Source organism: Dermacentor albipictus, chromosome 2 (assembly GCF_038994185.2).
Source record: "Dermacentor albipictus isolate Rhodes 1998 colony chromosome 2, USDA_Dalb.pri_finalv2, whole genome shotgun sequence".
NCBI classification, from domain to species: Eukaryota; Metazoa; Arthropoda; class Arachnida; order Ixodida; family Ixodidae; genus Dermacentor; species Dermacentor albipictus.
The window spans coordinates 54,104,167-54,117,076 of NC_091822.1; the positions used below are offsets into that span (position 1 = coordinate 54,104,167).

General features: G+C 41.0%; 1 long non-coding RNA gene across 1 annotated transcript; it reads left to right on the plus strand.

Annotated features, from left to right (window-relative positions):
- The first annotated feature begins 880 nt into the window (after positions 1–880).
- Positions 881–9,684, plus strand: LOC135901811 (uncharacterized). The gene is made up of 4 exons (XR_010564273.2): positions 881–1,202; positions 2,374–2,426; positions 3,490–3,679; positions 4,759–9,684. It is a non-coding gene; the product is annotated as an uncharacterized lncRNA (long non-coding RNA).
- Positions 9,685–12,910: the final 3,226 nt, after the last annotated feature.

Below are 12,910 nucleotides of genomic sequence, written 5' to 3' on the forward strand. Positions count from 1 at the left end.
GCGTGCTAAACCAGCGCCTCCTTTCCCCGGCTTGCGCGCGTTTTATCACGTGACCACCTATAGATACTTGGGGCACCCATCCAGGCACTTTACATCTCGGCTCGCCCTCGTACACTTCCTTTATCGCGCACAGCTAACGGCGCAGGATAGGATCTTATCGCACTTTATACGTAAGCTCACGGCAACACCGACAGACATATTTCGGCGGTTGTGTCCATATAATTGCTATCGCAAAATTCGCAATACATAGAAAATTTTACTAAGGACCAACCACGCTGCTTCGCCATGTCGTGATAGAGCGGTGAACGATAGTTCTAGAAAATGTGTTGCTAAATCTCCGCCAAATGACTATACGCTCGCATTTGGTGACAGCGGCACAGAGTCGCAAGAACTTGTGGAGGAAATACCGGAGTTCAGGCAGCTTCAGGTGCACTAGATCATTCAGTAACATGGGTGGCTTTGTAGTTCTACCTTACATCAGAGCAAACTGCACTCGACAGAAATGAAGGGCAGCCGCACCATTATAGCTAAGCAAATTAAGGACAATTACGCCGCGTCTTCACACTTCGAGCACGCTCCGACAGCCCAGCGATAGATATTTAAAACACAACCACACTCGGACGAGAAAATTTTGCTTCTGCCAAGTGAACGTAGCGGGTGTTTCAAGACGCGTGTTAAATTCATGGCTGTTTCATTCGTAAACATTACTTAAGTGACGTAAAATTATCAGTGAGCAAAACAGTTTTTATTTCAACGCAAGGAAACAAAACCGAAACTAGCGCAACTGTTTTGCCCAGCTGTGCAGATACAAAATGATCCAAAGCCGAAGCCGTCAATAGCATGACGCCATTTTGAACTTGTGCTTCATCTCGCGCGAGTACGTTGTCGTTGAGTGGTTCTCAAATCGCTGCGTTAAGGGCGACTGCAACCAAGCGTTGTGGCAAGTTACAGCTGGTTACGGTGGGAGCTTCTGTCCGTGCTGTGTGATTGCGACGAGGGGACCGCCGCCAGCAGCAGCGTATCGCTGATTTCGTCTTTGCCGACATAGAGCTCGCCGGACCGTTACAAGCGCCCGAAGTGCTGCGGCTTGCACTGCATCTTTCATTGTGATATGGGAGATCGCAACGGACAGAGACGACCAGATGCATACGAACGACTACCAGCGGGGAGTGACCTGTGCCATATTTCTCTTAAAGTCTCAGGTAAGCATATCAGCTTTTGTTCCGAGTTTACAAACGGCGCGTACTCGGCCCTTCCAGTACGGCTACATTTTGCGCCATGTTTCTCTTGGCAGTTCACAGACGTTTCTTAGGCATGCGTGCGCGTATGTATGCGGAAATACTACTGGCAGACGGAAGCCTCAGGAGAAACACCGTTCTTAACGACTCTAGTGACGAGTGGCCTGTCGCATCGAAAAATCCGTAGAATATCAAGTAGTACTGCGTAACTTGAAGTGTAGATACAATACTAGCACCAGTGTGACTTTCTCATGGCGAAGACAGGTAATCGAAAGGGCAGCTTGTGCATTCTGAAGATTTACTAGCGCTTTAGGTATATTGCCGCGAATAATAAAAGCGCTACAACGCTGTATGGCAGTGTCAGGCGATGTGGCAGCACAGATATTTTAAGAGCGGTTAAGCGGCTGCATGCACAAGCGAACAGACACAGCGCTCTCAAAGCGCTGAAAGAGAACAAATTTTTTGTGCATTTGGCTGTAAGTAGAAAACACATTAGCTCGCAATCTAAGCCTATATTTAATGTATTATTTTTACGTAATCTTTATTTTCATGGTTGTAAAAATTTAAAAGCATGAATATGCTGCAACATTTATATAGTAAATCCTACTACGCTTACAAAACCTGGCTGTGTTATGTGGTAAAATTGTACTATTGCTACTGTATTTCTTATATTGAGTCCGGTGGTTTATGAAAAAAAAAGCTCCTTTTATGTGTAGTTTTATGTTAGTGCGTATATTTGCCCAGCAGAAATGAGTTGATTGCAAAGTTGTACCTTCCAGTGAGCTGCATATGAACCCAAGTTTATCCTGTCTTGGCTATTGTAATGTGAATACAACAATTTTAAGTATATACAGCTGTAGTTGGCTTAGTCGCTGCAACATATTTTGTAAAAGTAGAAGGCCATTTATTATTTTGCTGCTTCCATGCAGAAATACCTTTTTTCTTGTAGCAAGAAACGCTGACAGTATTGAATGAAATGAAGTGTGTTGTATTTTTCTACTAACTTAATAAAGGAAATTTCGTCTGCCGTGTATCGGAGATTATTTTACCTTCTTGTACTAAACAATGCATTATGTCCTCGGCTACTGCTGTTGTCCTGTGTATTTTTATAATTTTGAAATGTATTTTATTTTAGGTATTCAAGAAATGGCAACAGCCAGAAGTCACCATCTTACCAGCACGTTATGGGTGAGACAAATCGTAGCAGGCACTTCTGCATGTCTCATTAGCATATGATGCTATTTGTTGTAATTTTTGTGTCCACCTTCATGTCTTTATGCATTTTACTATTATTGTGCAAAGGGTAACAGTTTTACATTGAGACAGAGTAATCACCCAAAGGGGAGACATGGCTGGAGGAGACAACACACACAAGCCTCCTTTGCCCGTATCTTTATGTTGCGCAGTTACTCTGTCGTTATCTACCAACAAGCCCAAGTTCCTCATCAGCTACATTTACTAATGATCCGTTATTACAGTTTCATTGACATAACATTGAAAGTACAGAGGTACACAGGAAGACAAGAGACTTGAACTGATGAAGAGCCGTAGAACAAGGACCGCTGGAGCCAATATTTCGACAAAGAGAAGGAGATTTTTCTTCTCAAAACGTTGGCTCCAATGAATTTTCTTGTTCTATCACTATTTACGGTTGAAAGAAAGCATTATTCCTCTTGCTGAAGTATTATGCATTATGGCATAAAAATTAGCAGGGTGAAATATGAGGAATGTCAAAATTCTTGTATATTCCAGTGCTAAAGCGAAAGCCAGGAAAACAAGATGTAGAGAACCACATTGTTATTTTTCACTGCCCAGTTTAGCCAGCTTTATTCAGAGCTTGCACTTTGTTGCATTAACGACCACTGGAATTCGTTAATTGAATTAGCTTGGTGATTTACTTATATTAAGAGATTTTGAACTTGTATTAATGCAGCTTAACATAATGCATGTAAAAATAATTTACAATGACATATTTAGGTGGCAGGCTTGCAGTTGTCTAGCAGATCACTTGATGGTATGAGCTCAGGTTTCAACCGAGCTTCCATGCACAAACCGGTTACACATTTTTTGTTTCATTGTTTGGATTTTCATAAACATAAGTACCGTTTCTTTCTTGTCGGGCTTCTAGTTGTGTCGTAGGACCTAACTGTTTACCTTTATTTGTATTGGTAGCCATGTTACACAGACAGCTCAGTTTTATTGTAAATCATGTCATGGTAGGACTAAGAACATTTGTGCAAATTTGTTGCAGGTACACTCTGGCGGCTGCTACCCCTGTGTCCTCCCACCACCCTGTCCTGACTACGTCCACTAGGTAGTTGGGAACCTTTGGCGGCTTCTGCCACTGCATCCTGCCGCCACCATGTCCCGACTATGTCCACTAGGGAGTTGGCAGCCATAGTGATGATGCCAGCAGGCTGACAGCCGACAGAAAGATTCAGGTAAATACCTGTAATTAAGCGACGTCTTTTTGAGTGAAATGGCTTGTAGTCACTCAGCAATGAAAGACGTAACTTCGAAGCAGTTTAGATTTCCTGCTATCTGTGCAGGGATGCTCAAGTCCATGTATTTTGTCTTAGCCGCCAAGAGGCTATGTGTATTAGACGAAATGCGATGCAAATTTTCAAACTGCAAGAGACCACTTGCACAATTTTTTTTGCTTAACACGAAAACTACTTTGATAAAGCTTTACCAATTTAAAAAGAATACGATGTACTCTCATACATGGTATTTGGCATAAATTTACGAGGGCTGCCTCAATGGTAAGTAGGCCGATAAACGTACATCAAAACTGTCTTCTTTTCCAAGTTCATCCTCCTCTCTGCACCGCTGCATAATGTATCTTTCTGATACCATTCTTGCACACAGCACAAGTCCTCAACATATGGATTGCATAAATTTGCAGCTTTTGCTGTAGGTCACTTTTGTGAAAATAAAGTTAATAAGCCATTTTGTCCATTTTTAATCAGCCATAATAAACTGAGCAGTGGCTAATAAGCAGTCAAGTTCTTGGTGTAAGGCCTCTCTTCGTTGTTAAAAATTTGGCCCTCTTAATGAAAGAACCAAATTTTTGGCTGCCATTTTATGATGCATACTTTGGTGCATTACACGAAATTTGGCATAATGTTTATGGCAGTAAAAATTTTTTTTTGCTTTAAGTATTGCGTAAAATTGAGATTTGTTCTATATTGAAAGGCCCTCAATTTTCAAGAAGAAATTCCAAGTGGTTGTGTGCCAGGTTGGAACAGCTGGCATGGAATAGCCTACTTACACAAATAGGGAGGGTTATGTACACTTGACTTTATGTTAAGATACTATTATTGATCCACAAAAGACAAATTGAAGGATTCCATCCTATAAGCAGCTCTTCACATTCATTTCCACTTTTGCACATTTATATACCTTGAGTCTGGTGACTTGTGTCTGTTTTCATCATCTGCTATGTGCAGATGGTAAACTTCAGATTTGCCCTATGGTACAGAATATTTTGGTGCTAAATATATGAATCTGTGTTTTTCAGGTTGCCTCAAAATTTTACCCAAGCCATGCCGCACACTCGGGCCAGGCCTCTTGCGAACGACGTATAACCAGGCTCAACGCATCAGGGTCGAGGGAGTCCGGAGATCAAGGCAACCTGCTGTGCAACCAGCGTGCAACCTTTGGTGACCCCTCTACATGTGCTACCTATTTCACAGCTGTGCCTCACCTACCATCTATCCAAACAGCATCACCGGCTGTGATCACTTATCGAACCATGGATGAATGTTGGGGTGGAGTGATTTGAACAGACATTCTATTTGTCTCTTCAAATTCTTTGTAAATATTTCTGTTATAATTCATATGTGTCTTTAGTATCTAGTTTTTAATAGTTCCTTTCTCTTAGAATTCTCACCATCAGCCCCTGCTATTCTAATGTATACCTGCCTTTAAGCCCCGTTTCTCGTAGTTCTTTCGTACTTGTGGATGTAATTGATAGGTTATTAATTCTTGTTGTACGGAAGGCTAAAATACGAACTTACGGCATTTTTTCTTCCCTTGATAATCTACAGCACAGCAATGTGTTCAAGGAATGTAACATAACACGGGCTCTGGTGCAGGATAAATTTAAGAGCAATATAGAGTACTTATTTCAAGCACCCATTATTTTTTAAAAACTCAAGGATATAGGAGCACAAGAAAGAAATTATTGAACTAGAGAAACATTGGTTCCCCTCATAAGTCTGGTAATAATGTGAGTTCTTTCACTGCAAAGATACTGGTACTCGCATACAAGGTTTGAGACATGAAAGCTATGATACCCTTGGCATTTCTCGGTGCTTATTTGCCACACTGACTAATGTCAAAGGCAGCATAGGTTTCATGCACACATTGGTTGTATTACACCTTTTGAGTATTGCATTTCTCAAACACACGGGTTTGCAGCAGTGCTTTAAATAGCAGATGTATTTCCTAATTTTCAGAATTTGTTAGTGCAAGAGTAATGCTACAGATCATGTAAAAATAATTTTACAGACTATATGTCCATGGATGCATGTTTCTTCTGATGACGTAGCAGTGCCATGTGGTCGGGGGATGAGTGTCTACTTCAGATTTAAATATTGGCTTCCAGGCCTGGGTTAGCCTCCTACACTGAGTATTCTAGGTCAAAGCCCAGTTACTAGAGGAAAGTGAATAAAACTAGGAATTATAAACATCAAAAGATCTTGTTCGGGACACTAATGTAACAATCAGCAAGGTTCTTTGTGCGTTCATTTCCAGATTTGCGAGATTATATTTTGACTGGTTTCATTAATGCGAGAACAAATATTTGTTTATTCTCATGCTAGAGTTGGCTGCCCCCATTCGCATACAACCCCTTTACAGGCTAAACATTAAGTGTATTAATAGGCTGTTTTTCGGTTTTGCGCCCTCAGTGTTAAGGGATGCAAACGGTGACATACAACAGAATGCAGAAAAATGTCTAAGGAATGCAAGCAGGGAATGGGACTTTTTAGACAGATGCATGCGTGTGGTATTTATAAAACTCCCTATGGTATGCCTCAAGGCATTTTGTAACCCTTTCGTAGAAACACTGACACCCACTTATTAAGGGGAAATGCTCCTCGAAACAACTTTTTTAATTTGTACTAGAAATTTGAATGTACTGCTATTCATAGGGAGTTTTATGTAGATTTGAATTGTCATTGGTTTTTGTGTAGCTGGTGTTTAGTTATGTCCTACATAGTGGCACTATATTTTTATGGGCACTTGTGTGTAAAAGTTTCGCAAATGGTTTCATGCTGTATCTTATTTAGCTAGGTGTATACCGCAAAGTGGCGATACCTATCCAAACAGCTTGTACAATTACTGGAATTATGCAAAAAATATTAGGCCACTTTAAATAATTTTTAGATTGCAATTTCAAGTAGATACTGGTATTCTGCTTATCTTGAAGAGTATGTATGCCAAATTTAATTTGTATAGGACAATTATAAAGCACAAGGTTATTCTCATGCTATTGTGAGAAAAAATTATTGAAGTATTCTCAATAATTTTAGTAGCAGGCCTGCCTGCCTGCGTACTAATCTTGCATACTTCTAGTAACTGTACGTGCTGTTTGAATAGATATCGGCACCTTGCAGCTGAGTTAGCTGCAGCACACTGCTTTTTTGTGAAAATTTAATACACAAGAAAGTGCCCGCAAATATCACTATGTATTTTGCCGTTGTATAGGACATAACTCAAGAAGCAGCTAAACAAAAACTAATGGAATATATGAAATCTGCATGAAGAACTCTACAATTGGCTCTCTTTTGAAATCTCTAGTACAAATAATAAAAATATTTCGAGTAATATTCAATCAGCAAAACGTTCCCCTTGCTACAGTGACCTACAACATAGCGACGCAAAGCTTAAGGCAAGTCCTCTTGTCGAAGCGAATATGGGCTGTCTTCCCAAGGGCTTCTGTTAAAGACGGTGAATTTTCCTGCATTTGCCAGAAGTGCAATACTAAAATGTTTGTGAATGTGCAATTGGTATTAGCATACTAACAGAAAAAAAGACAGTTCTGTGAAATGTAGACTTGAGACGTGACTTTGTTGGCCATTTAAATTTTGACTCCATGTATTTGTATTTTTTACTGAGTGTTTCACCGGTGACTGCCACTAATTATTGAACACAACTGCTTCATGACAGTGCGACAATTTTCACTAACATAAATTTTAGCTGTGGCGGGCATTAGAATTATAGTACTCAATAACGTCTACTTTGTAAGAACTCAGACTAGCACCAGTTCTGAGATACATATGCCCAAAAAGTAATGATCAAATAGATTTCTTTTCCACACAGAATTGTCCTACAAGGCTTACAGAAGGCTTTTTGGCAAAGTAATATCCGAAAGAGCAAAGCATGTTCCACCAAGTATGGTGACAAATATTTCAGAGCTGCCAGTCTGAGGACTCCTACAAACTAACAATACCTTCAGCACTGACTAGCTTCAATAATCGGATGTCAGTGTTTTGCTAAAATTAATGAAACTTCAATTATTGTGATCTTGTTTAAGAAGACATATGTAATTAACATGCAGTTCTAATCTCTGTCACTTTTGTAAATATTTCCCAATTATTTTTTCAGGCTACAATTTTTGGTAATAATGGTATTCATTGCAGAAAGAGCTAGTACATGGCATTTAATAAAGAAGGTACTGGTCATTGTAGATTTTCTGTCTTCAGCATTTGTTCTGTTCCACAGCTGTTTCTTGAAATCTGAAATGATGTACCCATCACTTTGTTAGCGATAAACAGGGAAATCTCACTATGTTTTGTTTAAAAATGAGCTGATCAACCCAATACTTAGGCTATTTGCTAATTATAAATTGCATTGATAATAGTACAGGACCATAAAACAGACTGATGCTGAATAACAGCTGTGCCCAGCTACAACCACGCGGCTTTGCCACAAAATGTGCATGTGTTCAGAAGAGCCAAATGCCCCAGAGAGAAAGCAACAGTAACTAATTGTTCGTCATCTTGTACAAGCAGATTATGCGCTAGATGTAAATTACGCTCAGTAAATACATAAGTCAGTCATGTGAGATGTCTCACTTTAGGTTGCAAGTTGGAACTTATTGCAATCTTGGTTATTTTTATTTTGTTTCCTTTGTGAGCATGAGTGACTTAGTTGCCTTGGCACATATTGTCAAAACTGTTTCTTCATTACTGGGAATCACAAAATTTCAATTACACATAAAATTTCCAGTTGCTGATATGGTAGACTTCGAAGTTAATTCTCTTATCTACCAAGTAGTTTTATCATTCATTGAAACATATCCATGCAATGCACAATGGGAACCCAAATTATAAATATCTGTTCTTGCTTTCTACCCTGCTCTACAACATTATGAAGATACAAAGCAAAACTATAAGTTTACAGTTGTCCCCCATAACCTGAGTTTCGCTTAGAATTTGAAAAACAAAATTGACATCCTGCTATAGTGTGAGAGTTGCTTTGGGCACCAAGTGAACTGCGTAGCACCTGTGCTAGAGTACACAACAAAGCAGAAAATCGCACCAGATTGGAATGGCAGTGGTAAGTTAAGAACAGATGTTTTATTGCATGCACCATTAATGTGGCTTATCATCTGCTCCTGTTTTGTGGGAACGCATACATTGGGAAGACAATTTTTTGCACCAATCCTACCTTAGCGGGACACTTGAGAAAGGTAGAAATCAAGAACAGGTATTCACACTTTGTTGCCCACAGTGTATTATCTGAATGTGTTTCACTCTACAAAAGACTACTGTGGTAGATAATCATAAAGACCAAGACAAAAGAATTAAAAGAAGTATGTGTCAGTCATCCTTGCATGATCTCCCGTGTTTATAGAAACACTTCTTTCTGCATATGTGCGAAGCCGTAGGGAAGCATTACATAACTCAATCATGCTTTCCAAGTTAAAAATCGGAATAAGGACGATCACAAGAACATTGTATGGGTGATTTGTAAATGTGGCACATAATGGAACTTATTTACGTATGTGCTGAGGGTACATTACATCCAGTGCATAATCTGTCTGCTCTTACAGGGTAGCTTGTGATGAGTAAAAGAAGCCTTCCTCACATCTTCCTCTTTGTTTCTTTTGGACCTTGGTGCACCATGTGTATTGTTACAGCTGCATGCATGCAGCTGGGTATAGCTTATGTGCTCTGCTACCTCCCTTGTCCTCATATTCATGTGCTATCTTTGCCGTAACAAAATACAGCTACCTGTGCTACATATTTTGTCAGCGTGTTTGCATTACGGCAAGTTTTGTATTAGTGCTTATTGCAATCTGTGAAATTGTCTGTCGGCTATTATACTTCGTCTTGAAAAGTATGTTTGTCAACATAAATAAACAATTAGTATAAATTTTGCTCTATTTATTTTTGTAATATTATCTGTTGCGAAGCTTTTATACACTGTTGCATGTTGTATGACAATAAAATTGGTGCACAACTTTTTAATGTGGTATTTTTCAGACCAATTTTCAACTGACGCTAACACGCACAAGTTGTGGGGGAGAAGTGCCAACAAGAGTACCATAAGGTAAGACAGCTGTTCTTACTGTTAGATTGGATTATCAATTGCCAACCAGTTGTTTTCAGCAAGCATAGTATAACGCATAGATTATGTAATCTAAGTTGGAATATTGTTTTTATTGCACTTGATTATCTGGGTCTCCTTTGTACGTAAGTGCGGCCTTCTTTATTTATGTGTAGCTTACTTGCTTAAAATGTTAAATCGTAAGTTCTAAATAAAAACACGTCTCGAAGAACAGTGAAATAGGTTTAACTTATAAATGTTTTGACATTAGAGACCTGTGCAGTGCTGAATTGAACTTATACATGAGTTACATAATACTTTGGGGTCTCATTATGGTTCTGAGTTGCATTGCAGTGTCGTGCATATGCACCTGCAGGCTACATATTGGATGTTTATTTAAGACTGTTTTGCTTGGTTGGCTATTGATTCCAGTTTAATAGTAATGAGAACTGTCTTGCTTTCATTGTGATTCTGTGCTGACTAATACATTTGAATTTTCCAGAAGACAACAAAGGGTGATGAAATGTTAACATTTCGTTGCTAACCTGCCACGTCCTTTTTGGCAAGTTTGCTATGGGTTCTTTCTTATATGTTGTCTTTTCACAGTAGCCATCTTGAGAACTAGCCGTAGTCGTGTGTACTTACAGCAAAAGTTGGTTACACATTTTGAAAAGCGGCTCGACACTGCCATCCGAGAGTCAAACGACTTACATGGATTAGTTATTTTACTCCATTTACAAGAGTCCTGCACCACGCACTAAGGGTAACTTGACACACACTGCTGGAGTCATCAGACTCGTCAACAATAGTTACCCGAATCCTTCAGCAGTGGTCATGTCACCCTTTATCTTGAGTCGTTCGACTCATTTAGAATTGTTAACGGACTCCCTCAGCACTAGTCTTGTAACCCTTTTGAGAGGGTATATGCGACTATTACAACAGAGTGTGCATGACTATTGTGTGCGGAGTCACGCAAACACCTCGTATTGAGCACAGATAGTCTCGGGACTCTCTGCCGAAAGAGAGTTCGGGTGTCTCCCACAAAGTGTGTCGTATACGTGGCGAGTCCAGACTCTCCGAAAAGAGTAAGAGGTACTCTTTTTTTTCTTAGTGTGTAGCATGCGGAGTGCAGCGGTAAATTTGCTTACATTTGATTATTGCTTCACGAAGCGGAGGCTATTCTAAAGCTGCCACTTGAACATATGACTTCAAAACTCGGTTGAAAGGCGCCCAGCGTTCAATTTCTCCGTATGCTTGAGGATAATACAAAGCAGAACGCAGAAGGCTAAGGCCACAGTCTTTAGAAAGTGCTCAAACTCTCTAGAAGTGAACTATGGGCCATTGTCACAACGGCCTCATCTGGGTAACCTTCGCGGGAAAATACTGAGAGCAAGAACTTGGTAACTGCAGTTGTGAAGACTTCGCAACTGAAGTGCACTTCGGGCCACTTTGAAAATAATAATCCACCAGTGTAATCGCATATCGCCAGTTGCGCGGAGCTGGCTCCTGGGAACCCACGATGTCGAGTGCTAGCTTTTGCCATGGGCCCTCTGGGAATTGTACTGGCTCTTGTCCGCTGCCTAGGAAATGCTGCAGGTCTGAATCGCGAGCTCGATTTGTCCATTCATGCCTGGCCAGCGAAAACGTTCTCGTAGGCGTGCCTTTGTCTTTGAAAATTCCGGGATGGGCCTCGTGTCTTGCGGCGACCACTTGCGGTGTCAGTGATTCTGGAACAATATGACGCCTCCCGGCGCAGCAACAAATTCTCAGCAACGGACAATTCTTGACTTACCTGACAAAATGGCCCCTTACAGTAAGTGTGGCTGATCGTGGGAAATTACTTGCTGTAACGTGTTTTCTTCACTGAGGAATTGGTAGAACAGGTTTTTGGTTATACAAGATGGCGCTAGAATGCAGCCTACAGCTTCGTCTGTCGCACTTTCGTATTGGGACAACAAAACTGAAAGGCAGGACAGAGCGTCTGCCACTTGGTTTTCCAATCCCTTCCTGTATTACACCATGTAGTTATACCGGAGAAGTCGATCTGCCGAGCGTGCTATACGATGTGGTTGCCTACCAGTGCCTTGACTTGAAAGCAGATATACCAAAGCCTCGTGGTTTTTGTGCAGTGTGAAATGGCAGCCCCAAAGATACGTACGCCAGTGCTCGATCGCCCAGACACACGAGAGTGCTTCGCTTTCTCCAACGGCTTACTTTCTCTCGGCAGGAGACAGTATTCTCGCGAACGCGACATTGCTTAATTCGTGTCCGTAGATTTGCTGAAGAACAGCTCCGAGTCCGCAGTCTGATGCATCTGTGGCGACAACGACTGGACGTGATGCGTCGTACATCTGGAGTACTATACCGTAATCGACCACGCATTTGACCATCCGGAAGTGGGCATCAAAGTGCTCAGAACTAACAAAGGAGACATTCTTGAGAAGAAGAGCCCGCATAGGCTTGACGACACCAGCTAAGTTAGAAATGAACTTGGCATAATATTTCTCTAAGCCAAGAAAGAATAGAAGGCCGGGGGCATCTGCGGGAGCAGGGATGTTTCTGATGGATTCTATCTTCTCTGGTTTGGGAATAATGCCATCGGACGTGACTTTGTGGCCCAGGAATCAACGCTATTTTGTGCAAAATACACACTTGTTATTGAGCTTGAGCCTTGCTTATTTTATACACCTCAGAACAGTCTTAAGGCTTGCCCAGTGGTCTTTTTCACTTTTCACAGAAGCAATAATCTCATTGATGTTAAACGAGACACGAGAGCATCCTTGAAGAATTTTCTACATCATTCGTTGGAAGACAGAGGGAGCGGAAGTCAATCCCAAGCATACGCGCTTAAACCGATAAAGTGCTTCGTGTGCTACAAAGGCTGTCAAATCAGTACTCTCTGTATGGAAAACACAAAGTGATGAGCAGATGCCAGACCTAACTTGGAGACGTGTGTAGCGTACACAAGGCTGTGCAGAAGTTCTTCGGTGTGGGGAAGCGGACAATTGCCCAGAAAGGCCTTGTTGGCGTCCCGAAGGTCGACACACAGGCGAATACCCCCCATCATCTTATTTTACAACGACGACAGGGGAGACCCATTCTGACGCGCTGGA